This window comes from Miscanthus floridulus, chromosome 14 (assembly GCF_019320115.1).
Source record: "Miscanthus floridulus cultivar M001 chromosome 14, ASM1932011v1, whole genome shotgun sequence".
Classification (NCBI taxonomy): Eukaryota; Viridiplantae; Streptophyta; class Magnoliopsida; order Poales; family Poaceae; genus Miscanthus; species Miscanthus floridulus.
In genome coordinates, this window is record NC_089593.1 from 22401847 (window position 1) to 22406665 (window position 4819).

The 4819-nt window shown below is 40.6% G+C and overlaps 1 long non-coding RNA gene across 2 annotated transcripts; it reads right to left on the bottom strand.

Moving 5' to 3' along the window:
• On the bottom strand, positions 1-3012 carry LOC136505263 (uncharacterized). 2 transcript variants are annotated; one of them, XR_010771160.1, is made up of 3 exons: positions 2302-2999; positions 571-680; positions 1-491 (listed from the first exon to the last, which is right to left on the bottom strand). It is a non-coding gene; the product is annotated as an uncharacterized lncRNA (long non-coding RNA). The 2 variants fall into 2 exon arrangements; XR_010771161.1 differs by lacking the exon at positions 571-680 and having other exon boundaries at positions 44-491; positions 2302-3012.
• Between the last annotated feature and the right edge of the window lie 1807 nt (positions 3013-4819).

A 4819-nucleotide genomic window follows, 5' to 3' on the forward strand; every position in this document is an offset into this window, starting at 1 on the left:
AAGTTGAAAGCAGTACAATGTTCAAGTGCGCAATACATGTATGAAACTGAACTGTTCCATGGATTTAGTATATTATGAATTGAAGACTTAGAAAAAAGTCATCTAGCCCTGAATCATTTATCCTTTACTCATCCTTGACACAACAAAGCAGTACAATGAAGAAAAGCTAGCTGATCTACATAGAAGAGTCTATACAATAGTAGACAATATCCTGGTCATACACAAGGCCCTCAGAATATGTTCAACCAGCTACACAAGCATATCTCGCTTACATTTATGGTTATGGAGATCATGGTGGTCTCCTCTTCAGCCTTTTTGGGATCAGTTCATGGTAATCTTCTTTTAAGACTCCCTTGGATAAGTGCACAAAAGTATAGAAGAAGCTGAGGAGCCAAGTTATATATACGTAAAATTGAACGCAGATGTTGATCAATGGCTGGCCATTTGTTTGGGGGCTTCAATGTGTGCCCTCTTAATGAGCAGCCTGTGTCCTGCAACAATAAATAATGGATGACCACAACGTCCATAATCTGTGTAATGTTGACGTTGTTTAAGATCGATATGACGAACCGGACAAATTGACATCAATCTGAAAATGAAGAGCAAGCAAATTTGAGATGTTAACGCCATTGAAGTGCACCCTTAATGTGTTAGCTGTCTATGTATATTGTATGTATACCCTACAAAAGTAAATGGAAATGGCAGTAGATACCTATGTCATGAATAGAACCTAGAATTGTATATGAAACAACACTGCTAAAAAAAAACAGTTTCCGATGTGGGCAATCTGATTTGCCTTTCTATCTGCAAGGATAGCTTGGGAAAAACTTGTCTTCTTAACCGCCTTAGAGTCTTAAGCAACAGGTCAGAGTTCCTATGAATTCCATTCGAATCCAAGAGGTTTTCATTACGGAAATTCTTAGTATGTTCCTCTAATCAGTTACATCATCAGTTAACTGAGCTATATTATCTTATGATACGTGTACTATATATAACATATCAGGCACGGATCAACTTAACTACTGGTGCATCCAGAATATGGAGAAGGAAAAATAAGGCAAAGATGAGGTCAGTAAAGCAGCAAAACAGCACTAACCAAAGCTTTTTTTTCCTGGACACTGCATTGAACCTTAGTGGAACTTACTTCGATATAGACAAGGTTCCTCCTTTGTAGCTTCATTACTAATCTTTTCTAAATGTAATTTAGAGGCAGACATGGCAGCACATTCTTTAACCAGTTGGACATTTTAAGTGAGAGTGTTCAGTGTAGTTGAATGGTGCTCATAACCAACTATATTTAAGATTAACTGGAAGCTGCAGGTTGGGCCTAACTATTTTGCAGGAGTCACGCTGTTGCAATTAGACCTCTTTTTGCATAGTAGTGCTGTGAGTTCGTCGCTGTGAGTTCGTCAACACGAGTTCATAAGGAAATAAATGGGAAAATAAACTATTTATTACTTTTCCCCCAACCGTGACCAACAACAGCACCACTGAAACTATAAAGATTCTGTATTGTTTCCAACAGTCACCAACAACAGTTTTCTAGCAGCAGTTCCATCTATGACTATTATCTAAACCGAACTATAAACTGCTGAGTCCACTATCATCATCATTAGTTGAATTATAAACTAATAACTTCTATCAATATCTGTAATTACTACAGGCAAAGCTATATATGCAGGATGATCTGCTTAATTTTCTATTAGCACCAAGCCCATGATTGATGGCTGAAACTTAACAGAGTTTATCAAACTTGGTGGCCCTTTCAGTCCACTTAGCTAACTAAGGTTCCTGAGGTAGTTTTCTATCTACATGCACACATATTCTATACAACATGTTGTAGGAGTGTCAAATATTCGTAAACAAACTAATCCATTAGCTCTAGGATCTATCAAAGTCAAAGGCAATGGATTCTGATGTCCCAATTATTTAATAACCAAACAACTCAACTGAAATACATGGAGTACGTAAATTTAGAGCAACAACTAATGTTGCTGATGAATCGATCATCAGCTGACTTCCCCTTATCTAGCATATTTTCTTAGAAACTATGCCCACAAAACATGTGCAGCTCGGCTGTAGTTTGCAAACATCATGTGAAGCAAAACAAAACACAGAGATAAGTTAGAAAATAAGTTCAGCTAGGGAACTCATACTCATTTATGTTGTACATCATTTTGGGATAGGGAGCAGAAATAGGAAGTTGAAATCATGACGTATGGAAGCAAACAAAAGACCTCCTATTTGGAGAACCAAAGACACATGTACTGAAGTAAATTAAAAACAATAAAGAAAATTAACCTTTAGGCAGCAGGGTAGCAGCTGACATCTGTGATCAGCTAAACAAACCTTGAGCGGTATATTGGAGGAAGCTAGAAAATAAAATCAGGAGCTCATTAGACCTGTATTTATGAAAACTCTAAACATTTCAACTATACTACTGAATTCGAAGCATATGTGCTGTAGTAGCCGACGAATTTTTGGAAATGTTGTCGCTCACAACAGAACATTGATTCAATTATCATGTAATAAAAATGCTATGCATGGCAACTGAAAAAACAAGTAGATGTTGGTTCTGTCCTGCATGGAATGGCTAGCCTGTGTGATGTAATAAACTGGAATAATTGTAAGGTAATATAATGCATGATAAAAGAAAAAGGCCTTATAGCTGTTTGACTTTATCGGACAAATAGAACAACGATGCATAGTGGGTCCCTTAATGGCAGCATGGTTCGTTCTAGATGGTCAAAATCCTATAGCTCACATTGACGCAAATTTGCAGGAAAGCACTGAGCTATAAATAAACAATAGTGGTATTGTTGTACAACTATTTATACAGCGTATATGTTGAGATAAGTCATAAGTGGGTCGGCAGCGGCAAGGAGCATGTACTGCACGATAGTTAGATAAGCATATTTGGACCAGCTCAAACTTGATACCATCTTCAATTAGAGGAACTGGAAACTGCGAAATCCAATAAGATATCCAAAACAATTTGGAATTTGATTCTGAATATCTTCATGCCATCTGAACACATATTACACCTTATTTGAACACAGAAAACAAAGGAAAGGACATATATATGAGTACATAAGTAGGCAGCATTTTGATCTATTATTATGAAATAATCTAAACTAACATCTAAGGAAGGCAGAAACTCCGCCTATGGTGGGGCGCCTTTGGTGTCCCAGCATAGCAGGTCCCAAGCCCTGGTAAAGGAGGAGGGTTGTGTTAGGCGTGGCGAGCCAATGTAAAAACCTAGCCACTTAAATGGAGATGAAACCCGAAAGAAAATCGTTGGGGCGTAACCCTCTTAGCGACGCGCCATATCGGAACCCGGGTATGGTGTTAAATGGGCAAGGGCCGGGTCGTCACCCCCGTGACGCGCCGTGTCGTGATCTGGGCATGGTGTCAAGTAACCAAGGATCGGGTCGTCGCTTCCTTAGTGGCGCGCTACATCGGCGCCCGGGTGTAGTAAAAAATGAGCAAGGGTCTTTGCATCAGAGTCGACGGGTGCGAAGGGTAAGGAAGCTAGTCGAACCAACTAGGATCCGTTTAGGTAGTTGGAATGTAGGGTCACTTACAGGTAAGTTAAGAGAATTAGTTGATACCGCGACTAGGAGGCGTGTAAATATATTATGCGTTCAAGAGACTAAATGGAAGGGTCAAAAGGCGAAGGAGGTGGACAATACAGGTTTCAAGCTTTAGTACATAGAGACAGTTGCGAATAGAAATGGAGTAGGAGTTTTGATTGATAAGAGCCTCAAGAATGGTGTGGTGGGAGTGAGAAGGCAAGGAGATAGGATTATCTTAGTCAAGCTTGTCGTTGGTGATATGGTCTTGAACGTAATTAGTGCGTATGCCCCCAAGTAGGCCTCGACGAGAGTGCTAAGAGACAGTTCTGGGAAGACTTAGATGGTCTGGTTAGAGCTATACCTAGTAGTGAGAAGCTTTTTATAGGAGGAGATCTTAATGGGCATGTAGGTACTACAAGCGCAGGTTTCGAGGCAGTTCATGGAGGTTTTGGGTATGGTAGTAGGAATCAGGAGGGGAAGGAAGTTCTGGACTTCGCGGTAGCTTTTGACCTGATAATAGCCAACACTTTCTTTAGAAAGAGAGAATCTCATCTAGTGACCTTCAGTAGCGGACAACACTGTAGCCAGATTGACTTTGTCCTCGCAAGAAGAAAGGACAAACGAGCATGCTTGGATTGCAAGGTGATACCAGGGGAGTGTGTTGTTTCTCAACATAAGCTTTTGGTGGCAGATTTTCGTTTTCAGGTGCGTGCCCATAGGGATAAACAAGCTAAGATTGAAAGAACAAAGTGGTGGAAACTGAAAGGGGAGACGTCAGAGGTATTTAGGGAAAGGGTTATCAAAGAGGGCTCTTGGAAGGAAGAAGACGACATAAACAATATGTGGGACAAGATGGCAACCAACATTCGGAAGGTAGCCTCAGAGGTGTGTGGAGTAACCAAAGGAAGGGGACGCGAGGCTAAAGATACTTGGTGGTGGAACGAGGAAGTCCAAATGGCTATTAAGGAAAAGAAAGAATGCTATAGACGCTTGTGTTGACACAAAATGTGACGTACTGTGCCTCACACACAGCAAGCCGAAAAGCGTGGCTTCAATTGGGTTCCCGGGTGTTTCGTGATCCGGAAGCGTGCCAGTCAGTTTGACCTGAAAACTAACAAGGGATAAAACAATTAAATGTCAAACCGGAACATGTCGGGTAATACCGGACAGTTCCACATGTACGGCCCTGAAGCCACTTACAACGACATACGGCTATAGAGAGCTGTCTGCCAACAAATTCATAA